This window comes from Malania oleifera, chromosome 4 (assembly GCF_029873635.1).
Source record: "Malania oleifera isolate guangnan ecotype guangnan chromosome 4, ASM2987363v1, whole genome shotgun sequence".
NCBI classification, from domain to species: Eukaryota; Viridiplantae; Streptophyta; class Magnoliopsida; order Santalales; family Ximeniaceae; genus Malania; species Malania oleifera.
Window position 1 is genome coordinate 113,511,627 of NC_080420.1, and position 24,358 is coordinate 113,535,984.

The 24,358-nt window shown below is 33.0% G+C and overlaps 1 long non-coding RNA gene and 1 pseudogene across 2 annotated transcripts in view; both read left to right on the top strand.

Annotated features, from left to right (window-relative positions):
* LOC131153217 (uncharacterized) overlaps positions 1–20,814 on the top strand; it is a 109,166-nt gene extending 88,352 nt beyond the window's left edge. For both annotated transcript variants that reach the window (XR_009136189.1, XR_009136190.1), the window contains exons 2-4: positions 34–95; positions 339–640; positions 20,715–20,814. This is a non-coding gene — a long non-coding RNA (uncharacterized LOC131153217). The remainder of the gene's footprint in view (positions 1–33; positions 96–338; positions 641–20,714) is intronic.
* Positions 20,815–20,835: 21 nt separating this feature from the next.
* Positions 20,836–24,358, top strand: part of LOC131153944 (uncharacterized) — a 49,303-nt pseudogene continuing 45,780 nt past the window's right edge.

The window sequence follows — 24,358 nt, forward strand, 5'->3', positions numbered from 1 at the left end:
GAACTACATGGTTGACATAATATTTCTATGTAGGAGGAAGATGTTGACATCATTGTGCGTCATGTCCTCGGTGTAATTGACTCATTCAGGAAAAGGTAATAAGTTGCATTCTAACATGCATCCAAAATTGAAGCATCTTTACTATTATAACATGCCATCAAAAATGTATTAAAATTTAAATCATGAAGTGCCCATTGAATTCTACTGGATAATGTTATATGCTAAAGTTTGGCGTTAAAACTATCAATACGAATTGTGAAGGATATTGTGAATACTGAGTCATTTTTCCATTATAATTATTTTGCATACTGTGTTCACACTGACCTTCAATTATCCAGAAATGAGCAACTCCGAAGTGCTCCTGAAGCAAATAAGAAGTCTTCGAGTCTCTGGTCATAGATGCTGCCAGAAGCATTTTTTGACTGGAAGAGCAGAGCTGTTTGTAAATGAAATAGAACTGTTTCTTGCCTCAGGATTGAATATAGAAGCCTATGATGAAGTTTATATGCAATAGCTGGGTTGGAAAACTCCCAAGATCAATAGTGAGGATGCACAAGAAGAATCCATGAAGGCAAGCCTTTTGCTTCGTACTTGTATTTCTTTGATGACGACTCCAATTAGACTGATTAAACAATTCTTTGTGAATTTAGGAATGCTTTGTTTTTATTTTTCGTTTTTGTAAACCTTTCAGTACTTTGCTTATCAGTACTTTCTTATTGGTATAAACTTGATTTGGTTCCAAAGAAGAAGAGTAAAATGTGTTAATGGTTCACCAAAATTTTGAAGTTATGGTTAAAATTTGGATTTATGGCTGAAAAAAGGTGGGTTAATCTTGCTTTTACAAATTCTTGAATTTAAGGTGTCAACAATTTAATAGCAGTATTTCAATAGACTTGAAATTTGCAGGCATTGGAAGATAACATTTTGGATAATCAAGTTTTGATCCAGTTTTTATTGTATGGGCAAAAAAATTAGTCTCAATGATTTAAGAAGTGATGTTTATGCACGGGTAATGGTTAGAGATGAAGGCTCTTAACAAACAATAGGCTGCGCGTAAATATTTCTTGTTTCTTTTCCATTCAAGAATGCATAATAGGTTCCATTCAATGTGTTTTAGGCATTAGAGGTCAGTCTTGAAACTTTTTTTTTTTTTTTTTCCTTCTCCCTTGAGTTTTCTATGACCTTTTCGATTTAGGTTTCAAATGGTCATTGTCACAATAAAAAAAAAAAATATGTCAATGAAAACCCTAATTAGCATTGTAATTTTTTTTATATATACATGACACTATTGTTAGGAATATACGAACAAATTTCTGAAACCTGTGAGAAACAAATAGAGAAAGAATAACGCCAAAGAAAAAATTCAATCACACGCACAAGACAATATTTACATGGTTCGGCAATTTTGCCTACGTCTACGGAGTTGCAGGGATTTCAATATTATCAGGAAGAAAGCACAGAGAGTGTGGCGATACAATTCTCTCGCTCCCGCTCTCTCTCGCGGATACAACCACTCAACTCTAATCACCCGAAAGCACCCTTTTTATATGTTGCGCTTAGGGTTCCGTTCCGAATGGGCTCCAAAAATTTTCCCCGGGGGCGTTGCCCCCGGACCCCCACAAGTACGGCTTGTACCGCTTAGTCCATAGACTAAGCCTTAGGATAGAAATCTCTAATCAAACAGAGGTCAAGTCGTCATCCAAATTAAAACACAATTAGACTCCACAAAAACCCAACAACTATGTTGCCCACATTTCAGATTTGGATAATAATCAACAAATAAGCAAAATCAACCTAGATAGTCTAAGAGATATAAGAAGCAAATGCCGCCTTAGAATTATCAAGTGTTTTCAAATAAGCTCATTTATAAATACAATAAAAGCAACATAAAATTTTGAACTACATACTTATAAAACTGATCCTGAATTCAAAGTTTATTACATAAGTTAAGCGCTTGTCATTGACCTGCCAAGAACAAGGACCTTCTTCTGAAAAGACTCTTCCTTCCGGCCTTTCAAACAAAAGTCTTTTGTGTTGAAATGCTTCAAAAGGAGGGAGTCATCCACCATCGAGATGAAAATTTTCAATGCTGTATTGAAACTCATTTTGCTTTTATTTTTTGAAAACAAATGAAATAATATGAAAATTTTAGGTATGAGCAAATTTATATAGGGTTGGAGGAGTTGCAAATATTTGAAACTTGTAGTATTTTAAATATTTTTGTATTTTAAATATTTTTACCGTTATTCCATTCTATAATTTGCTTTTTCCTTAATTGTTGTCATTAATGATACGAAAAATTTTTCTTTTTTAGGCCCTCCTATAATGACATGGAAACTTTAATAACTTTAATGACTTTAATGTGCATTTTCTTTTGTTTTTTTAGATAAATATTCTAATTGCAATAAAAGAAACTTATATTGGTTAAATGTTTTCAATACATTTAATTTATTAAATTTCTTAGTTAATAAATTTCTATAGTAAGAAAATGTGTTCGTCACGAAAAACACCTAAATTAAATGCTCATCACACTTTTTAAGACTATTCATATTAAAATTTAATTTTAATACTTTGTAATTTTATCATCTAATAATATTCATAATATCTTGGATAAAACATGAGTATATGTTTGGAGTCTATTCAAAACATTTTCAAGAATATTTTATCTCAAAAAATTTCATACAACATACCAACATTTAAATTATTGAATTTGTCAGTTAATAAATTTCTATAGTTGGGAAATGTGTTCATCAAGAAAAGCGCCTAAAATTAAATGCCCATCACACTTTTTAAGATTATTCAAATTAAAATTCAATTTTAAAAATTCATTATTTTATCACCTAATAATATTCATTATATGTTAGATAAAATATGAGTGGACGTTTAGAGTCTATTTAAATTATTTTCAAGAATATTTTATAGCAAAAAATTTCATGCCACATTATTAAAAAAAATATGAGAGCATGCAAAATGCAATTCTATCAAAAGAAATTTCAAACAATTTAGGAGAGCATGATTAAAAAGTAATTATTTTTAAATTTTGAAACTTAATATTTTAAATGGTAATGAGGCCATGCGTGAAACTAACTTAATGTTTTGAATACTACCTTTTTAGGGAAAATTTTAAAAATAGAATTATAATTAAAGAAAAAATTATTATTAAGTTGAAATGCATAGGAAAACCACAATTCTAAAATACTTAAGCAAGATAGTAATTTTAATAATTATTTTATTAATGTTTTACTATTTGAGTCTACATAATTCATTATGGTGACATTTTTTGTTATTAGCATCAACAATGAAGCAGGTGCAAACACAAATAATAATAATAATAATAATAATAATAATAATAATAATAATAATAATAATAATAATAATAATAATAATGAGATTAAATTTTTATTAATTGAGACAATTGAAGGGTTTTTTTTTTGTTGATTCAAATTTTGCGTTGGATATGAATTACATAACAAAAGTTAGTCGATCTTCCATCTTATACCTCTTTCACGTCTTTTGGGATATTTAGATCCACTTTGAACATAAAAGTTTTAATTTTTAATTGCTGAGATGTATAAATACATATTTATTTTAAAAATATTATTCACTTAATGTATTAAAAAAATTATAATCAAGGTGTGATAAGATTTTCTAGTTGAAATTATTTTTTAAATATGTTTACTTTCGGGCATCAACTAATATTATTATAGAAAATAATTATAGCCACTTTTTAAAAATTTGTTTGGTTGCCGAAAATAGTTTTTATTTTTTATTTTTTATTTTAATTTTTTAAAAAATTTTAAAAAAATCATATAATGTTCATTTTTACAACATTTGTATGAAATAAATGAACAACAATAAACAAGTTTGCCACCATTTGCTTGTGGAAATAGATTTATTTATAATTTTAAAATAATTACAAAAAATGCTTCCTTATTTTTTAATTTTATTTTACATATAAAAGTTGAAAAATAACTTCTCATTATTTTTCCAAATTTCCAACTCTTACTTTGTGTGTGGAAGCATGAAATTCATATATTATACTAATTTGTATGATTATGTATAAAGTATTTTCTAAGTCCACAAAATTAAAAATTTAAACCGTAAAATCCATGATTCGATGTATTACATTATATAATTTTTTATAAAATAAAATAAAATAAAAATAAATTATATTTTTTTGTAATTATTTTGAAATCTAGAAATGCAAAATGAAACTATTTCTTTGCACATTTAAAAAAATTCTTTATTTATATTTTAATACAAATCTTGAAAAACTAAAAAAATAAGTTCACCTTTTTATATTTCTTTGAAAAACTAAAAAATAAAAATATTCTCTACAATTAAATTAAACGGACCCTAATATTTAGACACCAAAGAAATACTTTTCATAAAACAATGTATTTTTAAAACAAATAACAATTATTGATTAATATTACCCAAAAATGTATTTTATAATGAAAGTTTGTTTAGTCTATTAGAAGGCTACACACACTTTGACCTATATACACAATGAGAAGCAACCTATCTCATGCTGCATATCAATTCCGTCGTCACAATATCTTCAAAATACAATCAAAACCTAAATTATTCGTTTGAAACTTACCTAAAAATCCATTTTCATTTTTATGTAATTAAAAGAGTTAGAATTCAAATGAAAAAAATTGAGCCCATGCTTGGCTTTTCTTACAAAGTGTGCGCTATAAACAACCATGCGGAATACTACAGACTAATGACCATTAGACATGGTAGCGAACCACTCTATTTCACTCTTCTTGATTTTGTCATATGAATTCGTGATGACACGCACCCATGACATTCAATGTTTTTCTTTTCATAATTTTTCAGTAAAAGTAAATTTTAAATTCAAAATTACATAATATTGTGATTGTTTTAGGAGCATCAATTTTGCATCCATGATTATAGTTCATAGTCTCTTCTATCCTGATGAAGAGGAAACCCATAACCGCTACCAAACGACGTCGTTTCTCAAAGTGTATGTCAATATTGCCCTGGCAGAAAAACAGAGCCGGGATTTAAAACCAGAGGCAGGGGGAGACCAAAGCTTGCCCATAGTAGCAGATCGGCAGAAGCAGACTCTTCGGACCGTGGAGCTTTCATGGAGAAGTTCACACCACATGGAAGCTCTTCTCCTCATGAACTTCCCTTGACTGGCCTTACCTTTGCTTTAGAGACATCTGAGTCCCTCCCCATCAGCTACCTCCAACACCTCGTTGATTCTTTAGCTGTTTGCTTTCATTTTTTTCCCCACAATAGGATATCAGTCTATTTTGTCTTGTGGGTACATTCGGATTTCGCATTCCATGCTTTCTTCCAATGCAATTCTAAGCTCATGAAGATTTTATGTGCGTACGACAAGTGTAATTCGACTGTAAATTAAGTGCTGACATTTGTCTTCGGTATCTGTTTGTATTGAAAGGCTCATGGGTAGACTTGATGCATATGGGTTGACCCAAAAGCTTAAGCCTTCTCCTCACTTGTGAGTTCTAAATGTTTTCTCTTGAACAGAAATCGTCTCGGAGTAAGTTCAATCCTTCAATAGTTGCTTAAGTTGGTCTTACCATTACTCCTTATATGTCTCAGATTGCATTTCACGTGTTTTTGAATCAAACCTCCCACATTTTGACCCAATTCGGATCCATCTTTCAAGTCTAGATGATCCCTATTGGCCTTGATCACACACTTGGTCTTTCAATTGTTAGCACAAGAATTAGTTTCATGCTTCGACCATTTTTTATATTGTTGCTTGTCTAGAGTTACGAATTATCGGCTTTGATACCACTTATTAACACCGAAGGAGTCCACGGGTAGGCTTGATAAACATGAGTGAGTACCAACTTGATCCAAAAGTTTAAACCTCCCCCTCACTTGTGAGTTCCAAGTGCTCCCCCTTGAACATAAATTGTCTCGGAGTAAGCCTAATTCTCCAACCGTTATTCAAATGGGTCTTACCACCACGCCTTACATGCCTCAGATTGCATTACATGTGCCTTCGAACCAATTCTACCTTCCATAGTATCAAATTTGAAAGAAAGATTTGATGCGGAAGGTTATATGAATGGATTTGGGAGTCCCGAGTGGGTGAGAACTCATGTAACGCCCCGAACCCTTAAACCCGGGTCCGGTGCATTATACCTTATAAAATCCCTAATAATCCTTAATTAATATATACGCAGCAAAAAATATAAATATAATCTCCCAATTATAATACTAGAGTTTACTAATTTCTATCTATAATCGAAAGTATCCATCCAACACCTGTATTTCCATATATACATACATCTCCAAAAGCATTTAAGTATTTTCACAACCATTCCGTTCTCAACAGGCTTAAAACATAAATATTTACATTCCCCCAAAGTATATAAAAATATACCCTTTCTCTTTATACAATCCTCAGAAGGTTAACAACCCTCGAGCTCTCTAAGCCCGACCTCGAGGATGTCCTGAAAAGAAATACATTTATATTTGGGTGAGATACATCTCAGTAAGAGAAGAAACAATATATTAAACTCAGCGTGTGACCATCATGAGATTATACATGTCATTTTATAATATTTGCAAATCATTAACATAATACTGAAAGTCATTTTCTGAACCTAACAATCACATGCAAAGGTTTACCCACAAGATTACCCAAGGATAAGGGTGATTACTCGTCCATACAAATAGCACCCCTCTGCTATAATAATTAGGTAACTTCAAGGTCACTACTGAAGCATACCAGAGCACTCACCTTACTCAGTAAGCCCTTAAGTGTTAACTTGATCTTGTACTCACGCATTCAACAACAGTTTACCAGCAAAGACCCTAAAGATAGGAAATTCTACCCGCTCATACAAGTAAGTTTCCTCTGCCCTAGTGTGTTATGCAACTACTGTCACATTTGAAACTACTAGTGCACTCGCCTTACTCAGCAAGCCCTCAGGCGAAGAGTATGTCTCGCCCAATCGTAATATGTTTTACATACATAGATACTTCTAATATCATAATACATCATTCTTTCCATCGTTATTCAATCATTCACATTCTTTCATGTTCATAACTAAACATTTTCGTATGTTTCATTTTAAGTGACTCTTTTCCATTTGTATCATTGACATTTCACATTTCATTTCATTGCATTGTTATTCCTTGTTATTTCATTTCATAACATTTTCATTTCATTCATTTGTACTACAGCCGCTTTTTAGCCATCATTTGTTAGTTCACATAGAAATGCGTTAGAATCTGCTACAGTTAGTCCACATAGAAATGCGCTAGAATCTGCTAACTCGGCTTTCAGCTGTCGTACCTTTACATGGTTGTATTTAACATACACTGACAACATTGTCCATATCATATTTTATTCTCATTGCTTTACTTACTTAGATTGCATCTCATACATTTAATATATAATTTGTACAGATTCTCATGTCACACAATTTAGTAGTAAAATTCATACATATTTCTCATAAAATAAACCAACCCACATTTAACATTTATATGCTCAAAATACATTTCATTTCTTATTTAATTCATCAGAAAATTCTTTTCACTTTCATTCGTTCACTTTCACATATACATAACTATATCGACAATCCTAAGTTTAGAAAACATAAATTTCATAGCTGGTATTTTAAATCCACATAAAAAACATATATACATAAATAACACATAGTCATTTTTAATTCATGAAAAACTTGATTTAATATATAAATTTCCCCCATACTTGAATTCTCGAACTACACCGACAAGGACTCCGGAAAAATACCTACGGCGCTCACCTAGATCCTGAATAAAAAATTCTATTTCCATGTAATTAATCCTGAATAAAATATTATTTTAATATTTTATTAGCCCATAAATTCTAAATAAATAAATATACCCTTAAATATAGCCAAATTGCTAAATTTCTAAAATTAATTAATTCATTTCCCCAAAACATTACCCATCTAGCCTTCCCTAGGCTACACACCTCAAATTAACATTTAAACTAATATTTAACACTCCCACTTAATTTTTTAAATTATGCATGGGGGGTCCAAAATTACACCCGCAACTCTCACCCGAGCCCTGAATCAAAAACCCTAATTCCATTTAAATTATTTCTAAATAAAATACTATTTAAATATTTTCTAGGGTTATAATTTTCAATTTAACAGTTATACCCGCAAATTTAACTAATTTGTCAAAATTTTCAAATCTCACTCACTTTGGAGTAGGGCCTAAAAAATCCCAATTGAAAAATTACCTATGTCAAAATGACGACGACGACGACTAGGACCATGTGGTAGTACCCGATCGTCGATTTAACCGCATATTAACAGCGAAATTAAGAAAATGGGAAAAAAATTACCTTTCCCCAAGAGCAGTGCCTAAGCTGTTCTCATGAAAAATCTGCTCTAATAGAAATGTCGGCAACGGAACCAGGAATCCAACGACGCCTTCCGTTTCCGGATCCGCCGCAAACTCGTCAAGAAATTAAGAGAATGAGAGAGACGGAGATGGAGGTGAGCATGACCGCAGGAACTTGCAGAGGGGGGGGGGTGCGTGTTCTTCTACTTCTTCTTTCTTCTTCTTCTTCTTCTTCTTCTTCTTCTTCTTCTTCTTCTTTCTTCTTCTTATCTTCTTCAACTATATATATCTCTTATTTCAATTAGTTTTTTTTTTTCAAAACCAATATAAAAATGTTTAATTTAATAACTAATTATTTAATTATTTAATTATTTAATTTATCTTAATTTAATTTAATTTATTTAATTTTACTTTTTTTAAAATTTTTTTCCTTCTTTTTCCCACGCCATTCCTTTTATTTATTTATTTGTTATTATATCTATTTTTATCTTTATTATTTCAATCATTTTAATTTTTCGGGTCTTTACATTCTTCCCTCCTTAAGAAATTTCGTCTTTGAAATTTTACTAAGCAATCATCCCTTCATATTACTTAAATTCATTTGCTAACTATCACTATAAAAGTCAACATACATATCATCATATTAATCACTTATCATTAAATTACATCATCATTAGCTTAAATATACTTGCATACCTGCATCCCTAATAGCATCCTCCTCAACCTGAAGCGTGTACAGCCGAGGTGGACCGCCTCTTCCAGTGGTACTTGCTATTTTCCCCGGTCTTGATTCTGAGCAGCTACCATAGGCAATGGTTCCCGACAATCCTTCCTGATATGCCCTAACTTACCGCACCTGAAGTAATTCGGAGTGTCATGCCAGCATTCGCCCCTATGTCTCTTATTACACTTCGGACATACAGAGTCTACCGTTTCCTTCCCTTTCTTCGACCCCTACATTTTCATCTCCAGAATTCATCCTGAAAAAGGACAGAGAAGAGATAAGAATTCCATATCATAACTTCAAACAACATAATCATTAAATTAAATCCAGTAAAATCAAAAATCCCCACATAAGGACCAATCTCACGGCTAGGAAACATCACTGTCGATGAATTTGCCATGGTTTTCTAAAACCATCGACTGAATCAGAAAATCATAGAAGTCCGCCAAGGGATTTTTGCCTCCAAGCTATAAGACAAAATTTTATACTTCCCTGCACCATACCTCCTTTTCAATGCCTAACCTACCCATCTCCTATTTTTTATCATAACTCATTCCTATACTCAGGTATAAATCATTTCCTAAATTCTCAAAATCCCAAAATCATTGCTCTGATACCATAACGTAATTCCCCGAACCCTTAAACTCGAGTCCGGTGCATTATACCTTATAAAATCCCTAATAATCCATAATTAACATATACGCAGTCGAAAACATAAATATAATCTCCCAATTATAATACAAGAATTTACTAATTTCTATCTATAATCCAAAGTATCCATCCAACACCTGCATTTCCATATATACATACATCTTCAAAAGCATTTCAGTATTTTCACAACCATTCCATTCTCAACAGGCTTAAAACATAAATATTTACATTCCTCCAAAGTATATAAAAATATACCCTTTCTCTTTATACAATCCTCAGAAGGCTAACAACCCTTAAGCTCTCTAAGCCCGACCTCAAGGATGTCCTGAAAAGAAATACATTTATATTCGGGTGAGACACATCTCAGTAAGGGAAAAAACAATATATTAAACTCAGCGTGTGGCCATCATGAGATTATACATGTCATTTTATAATATTCGTAAATCATTAACATAATACTAAAAGTCATTTTCTGAACCTAACAATCACATGCAAATGTTTACCCACAAGATTACCCAAGGATAGGAGTGATTACCCGCCCATACAAGTAGCACCCCTCTGCTATAATAATTAGGTAACCCGAAGGTCACTATTGAAGCATACCAGAGCACTCACTGATGTAGGACAATTCTAGGAACCCTAGTCCTACCAAAGACCCTCTCACAAATGTACACTCCAGATATACTTTAAGATGAGAATTTAACTAACCACAATGACCAATATAAATTATATGCGAAAACTACAGGTTGTGGAAAATTCAAAAAGTTATAGGATTCATGTAGACTTGTCCTTAAGGACCTAATCAAGTAGTATAAGATAATTACTTGAAAGATGGTAAATTCAAGCCTTAGAATTAAGCCTATACATGCACATTATATATCCTTAAAATAAGACACAATCAAGCATTCAAGTATGAAAATCTTTTGGACTTTGAAGAGTTTGTTTGCAGAGATTATTCAAAGATATGCAAAGGATATTTTGAAAAGGCTAACGGAAGGTAAATATCATATTGGTTATCTAGGATTTATTTTGAAAGTGATTGAAATGAGCTTACTAAAATTATTCGGAATGATGAACATAATACACTCGAACCTTGCTCGATATCCTAAATTGTGATTTTCGGCGCTTCTTGGGGTTGTGATTGATCTGCTTGACTGTTGAAGTAATAATCTCACAAAGCAACTACTATAATGGTAATATGGAAAACGGATAATGATAATCTCGTGGCCTCTCACGACTTAATCTCCAAAGGAGAAGGGATGTGGTCTCTCACCACTCACTCACAAAGAGGGAACAAGCTTAAAGCTTAAGCACGAGACAATAAATCTTGATTCAATTCAAAATGCTTGATGTCCTTAATAACTTACATGCCTAGCTATATATAGAGATGTTAGAACAACCCTCCAACCATAAGTAAATAAAATATAACAAACTTTGAATGGAAAATGATAAAGTGAAACCAAAAAGTCAAAAATGTAGAATTCTCAAAACGAATAGTTTCATTCTTCGGCCTTCTAGATGTTCCATACTTTGAATTAGCTCACGTGACATATACCAAATTAAATATATGGAAGTCTTATTTTCAACACACTTTGAACCACTCCATTTGGACTTTTCTTGAGAAAGTTATGACATATTTGGTGAAGGTGTGCAGCTGTTCATGTGATGCAAAATTTATGGACGAATACCTACTGTTATTGGGCTGCCAAGCCATGCACAATTTGAACTTCATGGTTTTCCCTATACCCAAAGAAACGTATGGGAGTCTTCTTTCCAGCCCAATTGGAATCAGGTTTTTTGGGCTTCTGTAGATGAAGTTATGCATTTTCTTGTACAGGTGCGCAGTTGCCTTCATCCTAGCGAATGCATCCACGTGACACCATCTTAGCGAATGTTATGCTTGGGGAATGTTGATCCCCATCATCTCTCCTTGGATGAGAAGAATTATGCCCCAAAGAATTTTGTTGAAGATACTCAGCGTATAGTTCTGGGTTGAGGCGCAGAACTTCTTCCTTTAAGATCCAACTTCGTTCTGATAGGGGCTTGCCTTTCCATTTGACCAAGAATTTTTTATATGATCCAGCCCGTGCGTGTGTTGTTTTATCATCCAAAATATTTTCAATTTGCTCAGGTTTCTTGGGTGGAATTAATGGTGGTGGCAAAGGCAATTTTGGCTCTTTCATAGTATCTGTGTCTATAAATGGGGAAATATCACTTGCAGGGTTAGTATGACTAGGCTCTGAAAAAGAATTGGTTTCAAGAAAAGGGGTTAGATCCTCAACATTAAATACATTGCTTATGCCATAATCAAGAGGAATATCTAACATGTATGCATTAGAGCTTATTTTCTTTAGGACTTTAAATGGTCCCATCTTTTTAGCATGAAGCTTTCTTACCCTTCCTGAAGGAATTCGTTCATGATGAATTCGAACCATAACCATATCACCTTTTGAAAATTCCTGCAACCTGCGATGTATGTCAACAATAGATTTATAATGCTCATTGCTCAAATTAATTTTCATTCTGATCTCAGAGTGTAAGTCATATATGTGTTTTGCAAAAGTATCAGCTAACTTGCTAACTCTAGACTCTGGTGGCAATGGAATGAGGTCTATAGGCTTCCTAGGACTATAACCAATAACGATATGAAAAGGTCTAAGTCTTGTGGTCCTATTCACTAAGCTATTGAATGCAAACTCTGCCATAGGAAGACATAAATCCCATGTGGTGATATGCTCTCCAACCAAGTAGCGCAGTAGGTCACCAAGGCTCCTATTTACCACTTCAGTTGGTCCATCGGTCTGGGGATGGTATGCACTTGAGAACTTGAGCTTGGAACCTAGCATTGCCCACAAAGTTTTCCAGAAGTAGCTAACAAATTTAACATCTCTATCAGAAACAATAGTCTTAAGAAGAACATGAAGTCTCACTACCTCTCGAAAAAATATGGTGGCAATTTTAGATGCATCATGTGTTTTGTTGCATGGAATAAAATGTGACATCTTGGAAAATCTATCCACAACAACAAATACTGAATCATTTCCCCTCACAGTCCTAGGGAGTCCTAGCACAAAGTCCATGCTAATGTCTTGCCAAGGTACGTGTGGTACTAGTAATGGAGTGTATAACCCAGTGTTTTGTTTCTTGCCCTTAGCTGTCTGACATGTGCAGCAGTGGGAAACAATTCCGGAAACATCCCTCTTGATACTAGGCCAATAAAACCTATCTTCTACCATAGCAATTGTCTTGTCCTTACCAAAATGACCTGCGGCGCCCCCCGCATGTAACTCTTCAATCAACTGGTCACGTAGAGACGTGGATGGGATGCACAATCTCGTTCCCTTGAAGAGGAACCCATCATGAATGACAAAATCGAGGTGAGTAATAGAAGTACCCTGAAGCAGATCAGAGAATATATCAGAAAAGTCATGACACTGAGGGTATTCATGCTTGATGCTTTCAAAGCCAATAACCTTAATATAAAGTGTCTGCAATGTGGCTACAACCCGACTCAAAGCATCAACTGCTTTGTTCTTGACACCAACTCGGTATTTGAGCACAAAGGTGAACTGTTGTATGTACTCAACCCATTTTATGTGTCTATACCCCAACTTCCTTTGAGTATGCAAATACCTAAGGGTCTGGTGGTCAGAGTATAAGACAAACTCCTGGGGAAGAAGGTAATGTCTCCAATGTCGCAATGACTGCACTATAGCATAAAACTCTTTGTCATAAGTGGAATGTCTCTGTTTTGCCTCATTCAACTTCTCACTGAAGAAGGCAATTAGGTGACCTTCTTGACTAAGCACTCCTCCTATGCCAACTCCCGATGCATCACATGTAACCTCAAGTAGTTTTTAAAAATTGGGGAGACGTAACACTGGTGCTCTAGTTATCATATCCTTAATATCCAAAAAAGCTTTAGTTGTAGATTTTGACCATGAAAAATCACCTTTCTCGAGAGAGTTTGTAATAGGAGCCATGATAGTGCTGAAGTTTCTAATGAACTTTCTATAGAATGTGGCTAACCTATGAAAACTCCTTGCCTCATGAATGTTTTTAGGAGTGGGCCAATCCCTGATGGCTTTGACCTTTTCAGGGTCAATAGAAACTCCCTTGTCGGAGACTACAAACCCTAAGAAGATGACTTGTGTGGTCATAAAGACACACTTCTTTAGGTTTGCATACAATTTCTGTTCTCTTAGGACCTCAAAGACGCTCCTTAAGTGGAGAAAGTGATCCTCCCTAGTCTGACTATAGATCAAGATATCATCAAAGTAGACTACTAGGAAGTGCCCAATGAAAGGTCTTAAAAGTTGGGTCATAACTCTCATGAAAGTGCTTGGTGCATTAGTTAAGCCAAAGGGCATCACTAACCACTCATATAACCCATCATTTGTCTTGAAAGCAGTTTTCCACTCATCCCCTGGTTGGATTCTAATCTGATGGTATCCAATTTTAAGATCTATCTTGGAAAACATTTTGGATCCCACCATCTGATCAAGCATGTCATCAAGTCTAGGTATGGGAAATCGATACTTGATGGTGATCTTGTTAATAACTCTACTATCAATGCACATCCTCCAGGTGCCATCCTTTTTGGGAGTGAGAAGGGCAGGACATGCACATGGACTTATGCTCTCCTAAATAAAACCCTTTTCTCGTAGTTCATCTACTTGCTTCTTTAGCTCATCATGTTCCTTTGGGTTCATTCTATAATGTGGCAAATTAGGTAGAGATGAACCAGGAACAAGATCAATAGCATGTTGAATATCTCTCATCGGAGGCAACTCACTCGGTGGCTCAGAAATGACATCTTCAAACTTAGAAAGTATATGGAATACTTCTAGAGGTGTCTCTGCTCAAGACTCTCTTGCTCAGCTTCCTTGGCAACAACCACATAAACGACCTGAGTTTCTTGACTCTCAAACTCAAAGTCCTTCTTGTTTAGAATATGTAAGGATCGACCAACTTGTTTTCCTTTCGTCTCCTCTTTCTTCTTGCTTTTCTCACTCTTGGGCTCAAGTGGACTAAGAATGATTCTTTTGCCATTACACTTAAAAGAGTAGGTGTTGGCACGCCCATTATGTGAGACATCCATGTCAAATAGCCAAGGTCTTCCAAATAGAATATGAGCAATGTTCATGGGGAGCACGTCACACCAAATTTGGTCCTCATACTCTCCAATTTTAATGGGGACTAAACACCTATGTCTTACTGGCATGGTGGTTGCATTGACCCATGCAACATTATATGGGTTGGGATGAGGCTCTATTTTTAATCTCAACTTTTCAGCTACTGACTTTGAAATCACATTCATACAGCTTCCACCATCTATGATCATCTTGCAGCTTTTACTCCCACACTTGATATAAGTGTAGAAAATAGAAGTACGACGCCAATTTTCCTCTCCCCTAGGCATTACCATAAGGCGTCTCATCACATTTAGCTGCGCATTCTCATCATCCTCACTACTTAGCACATCTTCACCCGCTTCATTTGCAGCATCATATGGTGCATCATCTTCTTCATCTTCCTCTTCTTCTTCTCTCTCAATTACTAAATTCCTATTTGGGCATTGCCTAGAAAAGTGTCCCTTTTTGTGGCACTTGAAACATACTTCTGTGCCAGAATTTTGCTGAGAGGATCCCGTTATCGGGGCTTTCCCTTTTTCCATTGGTTGTTAGACTGTGGGGTTTCTCCCACGAGAAGTGACTTGCCCTGCAGATGCTTGTTTAGACTTATCAGTGCCCTGGATTTTCCTAGGATAGGTTTCATTTGAGGGGTTGCCATACCTCCTTCCCATTTGCCCTTTGTTCATCTGCTCAAAGTCATGAGCTAGATTAAATGCTTGTTCAAGAGATGTTATATGATGGGGAAACATCTCTCTCCTTAATTCAGGCCTTAACCCAGTGCGGAACCTAGCAATTTGTTGGCTCTCTTTCTCATCAATTCCACACCTAATAGACAACTTATCGAATTGAGTCATATACTTAGAAACAGTCATATTACCCTGATGTAAGCTGTAGAGTTGATTTATAAGGCGCTTTTGGTAGCTAATAGGCACATACTTTTCAGTGAGCCTATCTTTCATTAAATCCCAATGCTCAATGGGCCTATGACGTAGGCGAGCCTCTTGCCTCTCCACATTCATCCAATGGAGTTTCGCTTGTCCAATTAATCTCATCTTAGAAAATTTGACCCGATGAGGGTCAATCATCCTGTACCACTCAAAGTAGGCATCCATCTCAGCTAACCAATCTTGAAAAAGTTTGGGATTCATTTAACCATCAAATGTAGGGGCTTCTATCTTCACCTTCCTAGTCATGTCCTCATAAGGATCATGTCGGTCCCTACGGTGTGGTCTTCGACCTTGAAATTCATCCAAGTCATATTCCTCATCATTCCAGTATGGGTCGTAAGGATCACGATGTTGGGGTCTCCCATAATTAGCTCTGGGAGGAGGTTGTCTTGGTGGAGGAGGAGGTCGTCCTCTTGGAGAGTGAGGTCGAATCCTCAGGGATAGAGGTTGTTCCCTAGATGGAGGCCTCTCTTGGCCTTCATTTTCTTGTTCTAAGGGTTGCTCTATGCTTCCTTAAGGTGGGTCTTGTGGGTTTTGAGTTTCCAACCTCTTAATTCTAGTTAAGGCCTCTTTTAGGTCCCTATTCAATCTAAGGACTTGTTCTTGGAGGTCATCAAGGATGTTATCCCATTCATAATCAGATCTACGACCTCGTTATGCATTTCCAGACCTAGTTGCCATCTAGTGGGTATGAGGCCAACACAAGGAACACCCAATGGGGCATTCAGCCAAAATGAAAAGGAGGGTCAATCCACTAGTCGAGCTATGTAAACTAGCCAACCTAACCAAACCTAGGCTCTGATACCAATATGATGTAGGACAATTCTAGGAACCCTAGTCCTACCAAAGACCCTCTCACAAATGCACACACCAAATACACTTTAAGATGAGAATTTAACTAACTACAATGACCAATATAAATTATATGCGAAAACTACAGGTTGTGGAAAATTCAAAAAGTTATAGGATTCATGTAAACTTGTCCTTAAGGACCTAATCAAGTAGAATAAGATAATTACTTGAAAGATGGTAAATTCAAGCCTTAGAATTAAGCCTATACATGCACATTATATATCCTTAGAATAAGACACAATCAAGCATTCAAGTATGAAAATCTTTTGGACTTTGAAGAGTTTGTTTGCGGAGATTATTCAAAGATATGCAATGGATATTTTGAGAAGGCTAATGGAAGGTAAATATCATATTGGCTATCTAGGATTTATTTTGAAAGTGATTGAAATGAGCTTACTGAAATTATTCAGAATGATGAACACAACACACTCGAACCATGCTCGATATCTTGAATGGTGATTCTTGGCGCTTCTTGGGGTTGTGATTGATCTGCTTGACTGTTGAAGTAATAATCTCACAAAGTAGCTACTATAATGGTAATATGGAAAACGGATAATGATAATCTCATGGCCTCTCACCACTCAATCTCCAAAGGAGAAGGGATGTGGTCTCTTACCACTCACTCACAAAGAGGGAACAAGCTTAAAACTTAGGCACAAGGTAATAAATCTTGATTCAATTCAAAATGCTTGATGTCCTTAATAACTTACATGCCCAGATATATATAGAGATGTTAGAACAACCCTCCAACCATAAGTAAATAAAATATAACAAACTTTGAATGGAAAATGATAAAGTGAAACCAAAAAGTCAAAAATGTAGAATTCTCAAAACAAATAGTCTCATTCTTCAGCCTTCTAGACATTCCATACTTTGAATTAGCTCACGTAACATATACCAAATTAAAGATATGAAAGTCTTATTTGCAACACACTTTGAACCGCTCCATTTGGACTTTTCTTGAAAAAGTTATGACATATTTGGTGAAGGTGTGCAGCTGTCCATGTGATGCAGAATTTCTGGACGAATACCTACTGTTATTGGGCTGCCATGCTGTGCATAATTTGAACTTCATGGTTTTCCCTATACCCAAAGAAAGCTATGGGAGTCTTCTTTCCAGCCCAATTGGAATCGGGTTTTTTGGGCCTCTATAGATGAAGTTATGCATTTTCTTGTACAGGTGCGTAGTTGCCTTCATCCTAACGAATGCATCCACGTGACACCATCTTGGCGAATGTTATACTTGGGGAATGTTGATCCCCATCACTCACCTTACTCAGTAAGCCCTTAAGTGTTAACTTGATCTCGTACTCACGCATTCAACAACAGTTTACCGGCAAAGGCCCTAAAGAAAGGGAATTCTACCAGCCCATACAAGTAGGTTACCTCTATCCTAGTGCGTTATGCAGCTACTGCCACATCTGAAGCTAGTAGTGCACTCGCCTTACTCAGCAAGCCCTCAGGCGAAGAGTATGCCTCGCCCAATCGTAACATGTTTTACATACATAGATACTTCTAATATCATAATATATCATTCTTTCCATCGTTATTTAATCATTCACATTCTTTCATGTACATAACTTAACATTTCCTTGTGTTTCACTTTAAGTGACTCTTTTCCATTTGTATCATTCACATTTCATATTTCATTTCATTGCATTGTCATTTCTTGTCATTTCATTTCATTCCTTTGTACTACAACCACTCTTTAGCCGTCATTTGTTAGTTTACATAATAATGCGTTAGAATCTACTACAGTTAGTCCACATAGAAATACGCTAGAATCTGCTAACCCGACTTTCAGTTGTCGTACCTTTACATGGTTGCATTTAACATACACTGACAACATTGTCCATATCATATTTTATTCTCATTGCTTTACTTACTTAGCCTGCATCTCATACATTTAACATATAATTTGCACAGATTTTCATGTCACACAATTTAGTAGTAAAATTCATACATATTTCTCATAAAATAAGTCAACCTACATTTAACATTTATATGTTCAAAATACATTTTATTTCTTATTTAATTCATCAGAAAATTCTTTTCATTTTCATTCGTTTACTTTCACATACATAACTATATCGACAATCTTAGGTTCAGAAAACATAAATTTCATGGCTGACATTTTAAATCCACATAAAAAAACATATATACATAAATGACACATAGTCATTTTTAATTCAAGAAAAACCTGATTTAATATATAAATTTCTTCCTTACCTGAATTCTCGAACTACACCGACAGGAACTCCGAAAAAATACTTGCGGCGCTCACCCGAGTCCTGAATAAAAAATTCTAGTTCCATGTAATTAATCCTGAATAAAATATTATTTTAATATTTTCTAGGCCCATAAATTCTAAATAAATAAATATATCCTTAAATATAGCTAAATTACCAAAATTTTTAAATTAATTAATTCATTTCCCCAAAATACTACCCATCTAGCCTTCTCTAGGCTCCACACATCTCAAATTAATATTTAACACTCCCACTTAATTTTCTAAATTATGAATGAGGGGCCCAAAATTATACCCGCGGCGCTCACCCGAGGCCTGAATCAAAAATTCTAATTCCATTTAAATTATTTTTAAATAAAATATTATTTAAATATTTTCTAGGATCATAATTTTCAACTTAACAGTTATACCCGTAAATTTAACTAATTTGCCAAATTTTCTAAATCTCACTCTCACTTTGGAGTAGGGCCTAAAAAATCCCAATTAAAAAATTATTTTCGTCAAAATGACGACGATGACGACAAGGACCACGTGGTGGTATCCGATTGTCGATTTAACTGCATATTAACAGCGAAATTGAGAAAATAGAAAAAAATTACCTTTCCCTAGAAGCAGTGTTTAAGTCGTTCTCATAAAAAATCTGCTCCAGTAAAAATGTCGGCAGCGGAATCAGAAATCTATTGGCTCCTTCCGTTTCCCGATCTGCCGCAAACTCGTCGAGAAATTGAGAGAATGAGAGAGATGGAGATGGAGGTGAGTGTGGCCGCAGGAACTTGCAGAGGGGGGGGGGGGGGGGGGGGCGTGTTCTTCTGCTTCATCTTTCTTCTTCTTCTCTTCTTTTACTTTATATATATCTTCTTATTTCAATTAGTTTTTTTTTTTTCAAAACCAATGTAAAATATTTAATTTAATAACTAATTATTTAATTATTTAATTTATCTTAATTTAATTTAATTTCTTTAATTTTAATTTTTTTCCTTTTTTTTCCCACGTCATTCCTTTTATTTATTTATTTGTTATTGTATCTATTTTTATCTTTATTATTTCAATCATTTTAATTTTTCAGGTATTTACAACTCATTTGGCTGCTATGACCATAGCTCCCGTTGTGTTAGCCCTCTTAAGAGGAGGCGCCACTTGCGTTGGTAAAACTATCATGGATGAAATGGCATATTGGTAAGAAGAGTTATTACCTACTTGTTCATACTTAATAAACTACTTCTAGTTCCCATCTGTTTAATTTGAAGAACTCAATCTTGTTGCTGAGTTGCTTAATATCATTCATTTTGATATGCATATGCCAAATTCAGCTGATTGCTCTTGAAACTCACAAATGAGATCAATGTTTCTGTTTGTTTTTAAAATCATTCCATTTAAAAATGAAATGATGCAGTTGAATATTAAGGAGCACAAAACTAAATCATTTCCATTTTTGTTTCTCTTCCAAATGCCCCTTTAATGGGCAGTGTAATTTTGCGCAGTATGTTTTGGGAAAACGGATAGTATCCCTTCATCTTTTGGTTCTTTCCAAAAATCCCTATGATGGTTTTAGGTTCTCACCTATGTTTTCATTTTCATGTGTAGGGCTTGACAGAGCAGTTTGTAAATGAAATATAACTCTTTCTTGCCTCAGGATTGACCATAGAAGCCTATGATGAAGTTTATATGCAACAGCTGGGTTGTATAACTCCCAAGATCAATAGTGAGGATGCACAAGGAGAATCCCATGATGGCAAACCTTTTGCTCCGTACTTGTGTTTCTTTGATGACGACTCCAATTAGACCGATTAAACAATTCTTAGTGAATTTAGTAATGCTTTGTTTTATTTTCTTCTTTTTAAACCTTTCGGTACTTCGCGTATCAGTACTTTCTTATTGGTATAAACTTGATTTGGTTCCAAAGAGGAAGAGTTAAATGTGTCAATGGTTCGCCAATATTTTGAAGTTATGGTTAAAATGTTTGGATTTGTGACTGAAAAAGGTGGGTTAATCCTGCTTTTGCAAATTCTTGAATATAAGGTGTTGATAATTTAATTGCAGTATTTCAATAGACTTGAAATTTGCAGGCATTGGAAGATTACATTTTATATAATCAAGTTCTGATCCAGTTTTTATTGTATTGGCCAAAAAATTATTGTCTCAATGTTTTAAGAAGCGATGTTCATGCACAGCTAATGGTTCAAGATGAAAGCTCTTAACAAACATTAGGCTGCTTATAAATATTTATAGTTTCTTTTGCATTCAAGAATGCAGGAGAGATTCCTTCTATTTGTTTTAGGCAGGTCAGTCTTGGAACCCTTTTTTTTTTTTTTTTCTTCTTCTTCTGTTAAGTTTTCTATGATCTTAATTTGATTTTGGTTTCAAATGGTCATTGTCACAATATTAACCAAGTTGTAATCCACTTTCAAATTGTTCATTACTGAGTGGATTGGTTTTAATTTTTAAATTACATTTTTAAAAGATACACGTAAAAAATATTGTAAATTACACAATATTTGAGCACTGAAAGTCTAATTAAACTAAACACGTAAAAATTTTACTTTTAATTAATTCAATTTTATTCATATTTCACTGAAAAGCCATAAATTTATATGCTTAAATAAAATATAATATGCTGCTACACTAATTTTCCCTCGACTCTACCAAAATTGAGAACCTGAAACCAATACTCCCAAACACGATATTTCCTATTATTAGAGAGCTTAAATTTAAATTTATATAGATTTAGACAAATACGACATATAGATTCAAATCTAATACACAAAACTTGAACTTGCAATTACACCTCAAACAATTCAAAAAAAAATTGAAAGCATTTCACATGTATTTATAAGCACGCATATAAATACAATAAAAAGCAATATAAAATTAAGCTACATACTTATAAACTTGATGAAAAAATTCAGCTTTATTACATATGCTAATTGTTTTCCATTGACCTGCCAAGAACAAGGATCTTCTTCTGAAAAGAATCTTCCTTCTGCCATTTCAAACAAAAATCTTTTGTCTTGAAATACTTCAAAAGGAGGGAGCCATCCACCATTGAGATAAAAAACTTCAATGTTGCGTCGAAACTCATTCTACTTTTATTTTCTGAAAACAAATGAAATGATATGAAAATTTTAGGTATGAGCAAATTTATATAGTGTTTGAGGAGTTGCACAAATTTGAAACATGTAGTATTTTTAATATTTTTATCGTTTTTCCATTCTATAATTAGCTCTTTCCTTATTTGTTGTCATTGATGACATGAAAACTATAATGTGCATTTTCTTAGATAAATATTCTAATTGCAATAAAACAAATTTATATTGGTTAAATGTTTTCAATACATTTAAATTATTAAATTTCTTAGTTAATAAATTTCTATAATAAGAAAATGTGTTCATCAAGAAAAACCCCTAAATTAAATGCTCATCACACTTTTTAAGACTATTCATATTAAAATTCAATTTTGATACTTTGTAATTTATCATCTAATAATATTTAGAAAAAAAATATGAGGGTACGCTTGGAGTATATTCAAAACATTTTCAATGAGATTTTATCTCAAAAAATTTCATGCAACATATCAATATAATTAAATTATTGGATTTCTTAGAAAATACTCGTCACACTTTTTAAGACTATTCATATTCAAATTAAATTTTTATATTTCGTAAATTATCATATAATAATATTCATAATATGTTAGTTAAAATATGTGGATACATTTGAACTATATCCAAAACATTTGCAAGAATATTTTATTTCAAAAACAACATATCAATATATTTAAATTATTGAGTTTTTTAGTTAATAAATTTCTATAGTTGGGAAATGCATTCATTAAAGAAATACCTAAATTTAATGCTCGTCACACTTTTTACTACCATTCATATTAAAATTTTATTTTGATAATTTGTATTTTTATCATCTAATAATATTCATAATATGCTAGATAGAATATGGGTGCACATTTAGAGTCAATTCAAAACATTTTCAAGAGTATTTTATCTCGAAAATTTCACATAACATAAAAAAAATTATGAGAGCATGAAAAATGCAATTTCCTATCAAAAGAACTTTCAAACAATTTAGGAGAGCATGATTAAAAAGTAATTATTTTCCTGAAACTAACTCAATATTTTGAATACTAACTTTTCAAGAAAAAAATTAAAAATAGAAATATAATTAAAAGGAAATTCTATTAAACGAACTAATTAAGTTGAAATGTATAGGAAAACCATAATTTCAAAATACTTACTGAGATACCTAAAATACTAATTGAGAGGGTAATTTTAATAAATATTTTATTAACAGTTTACCATTTGGGCCTTCATAATTTGCTATGGTGACCTTTTTTATTATTAGCGCTAGTGATGAAGCACGTGCAATGTGTTCATATTAATTTAAATAATAATAATAATAATAATAATAATAATAATAATAATAATAATAAGATTAAATTTTTATTGATTAAGACAATTGAAGTTTTTTTTTTTTGGGTAAATTGAAAGTTTGCATTGAGTATGAATTGCACAACAAGAATTAGTTCATCTTCTACCTTATATCTCTTTTCACCTAATTTAGATCCACAATTTTTAACTTTCAATCTTTGCGTAAAAACATTTTTTTATTTTTAAAAATATTATTCAATGTATTAAATTACACTCAAGGTGTAATAAGAGTTTTTAGTTGAAATTATTTATGAAGTTTGTTTACTATTGGACATCTAATAATATTATTATAGAAAATAATTATAGACACTTTCTAAGGACTTATTTGGTTGTAGAAAATAGTTTCATTTTTCGTTTGAGTTTTCCAAAAAAAAAAAAAAAAATCAACTAATTTTAATTTTTTAACATTTATATGAAATAAATGAACAATGATAAACAAAATTTCCATCATTTTCTTGTGAAAATAGTATAATTTATTATTTCTAATTTTTTAAATGATAACAGAAAATAGTACCTTATTTTCAATTTTATAAATTTACATATAGAAGTTGGGAAATAACTTTTCATTATTTTTCTAAATTTCTAACTCTTATTTTGTGTATGGAAGCATGAAATTCAGAGATTGTACTTAAATATGTTTGGATTATGCATAAAGTTTCTTCTAAATACACACAAATCTAGAAAAATAAGTTGTCTTTTTGTATTTATTTTAAAATCTAGAAATACAAAATGGAATTTTTTTTTCACATTTAATTTTTTTTTATTTTCTAACTTTTTAATAGAATCTCGAAAAGCTAAAAAATATGCTAATTTTATAATTTTTTGAAAAGCTAAAAAATAAAAATAAAAAACATTTTCCACAGCTAAACCCACCCTTATATTTAGATGCAAAACAAATAATTTCATAATACAAGATTTTCTAATACAAAAAATACTAATTAGTTTTTTTTATCAATAAATGATAAATTTTATTGATCAAAATGGATATGTACAGAAGCTTTGGGCAT